Here is a 1273-nt window from a genome sequence, read left to right as displayed (position 1 = left end):
GAGACCACAAGGGCCATCCAGTCCAACCCCATTCTGCCATGCAGGAAATCCAAATCAAAGCATCCCCGACAGATGGCCATCCAGCCTCTGCTTAAAGCCTCCAAGGAAGGAGTCTCCACTACACTCTGAGGGAGTGTGTTCCACTGTCGAACAGCCCTTACTCTCAGGAAGTTCCTCCTAGATGCGTGTTAATGCTTCTTTGTGACCACTTTAATGGTGGGTTTTGTGTGATAAACTCCAATGTCTTTGGCTTGCCCTGTACCAGGAACATTTTAAAATATGCTAAAGTCCAGACCTTTGCGTAGACCAAGAAGTCGAGACTGGGATTTTGGAGACCAGGATTTGAATCCTGACTCAGCCATGGTAACCCACTGGGTGACCTTGGGCAAGTCACACTCTCTCAACCAGCATTGCCAATTTCCAGGGAATTTCCCAGAATCTGGGGAATTTAATCAATTTCTTTCTGGGGATTTTGACTGAATATCAGGGGAATATCTTCAAGGCTTCTTGGCAACACTGCTCTCAACCTCAGAGAAAGGCCAGTTTGTTCAACCCTCTCTGAACAAACCTTGCCAAGAAAACCCCATGGTCTTAGGGTCGCCAGAGGCTGGGAACGACTCAAAGGCAGTCAACTTCTGCTTCCTGTCCATCGAGAAATTCAGAATAATCATCAGAAAATAATGGCACAGGTGACCTGGATATGTCCTACATTTCAGCTTTCTGTCCAGGAGGAATTCTGCAATGTCCTCCATTTTGAGCCTGACTAAGAAGCATGAATGTACATTTCTGTGAATGCTTTGAGCTTTTATTTTGGTCTTGCCCTCCATTTTCCTTGTGTGTCCTCCATTTTTGCAGCACCTTGTCCTCCTTTTTGTCACAGGAGCACCTCTCCCTGTGGTTTTGGAGCAATGGTTTGTGGAGATGAAATGGGAAAACAAAACAGGGTTTTACCCGTCAAGAAGAAGACCCAAAGCAGAAGCCTTGACACACAGAGGCCCCCATTCCCCCCCCCTCCAGCCACTGCAGGAAGCTGTCCTCCTTTTCCAGGACATGTCCCCCACATTCCCACCTCCTGCCTCCTCCCCAAACGCCCTCCGTTTCCAGCATGCCTCAGAAGCATTGCATTGGGCCAGGTCCTCCTTCCTATTTTTCTGGAGCTCCCTCCATTTTGCGGCGCCTTTTGTCCTCCTTTTGGGCGATGAGGAGGATACCTTTGGTCACCCAAGTGGACACCTCTCGGGACTTCTTTGGTGTCCCTTTCCCCGCCAAACCC

Source organism: Sceloporus undulatus, chromosome 2 (genome assembly GCF_019175285.1).
Source record: "Sceloporus undulatus isolate JIND9_A2432 ecotype Alabama chromosome 2, SceUnd_v1.1, whole genome shotgun sequence".
In the NCBI taxonomy this organism is placed as follows: domain Eukaryota; kingdom Metazoa; phylum Chordata; class Lepidosauria; order Squamata; family Phrynosomatidae; genus Sceloporus; species Sceloporus undulatus.
This window is presented reverse-complemented; position numbering follows the sequence as displayed.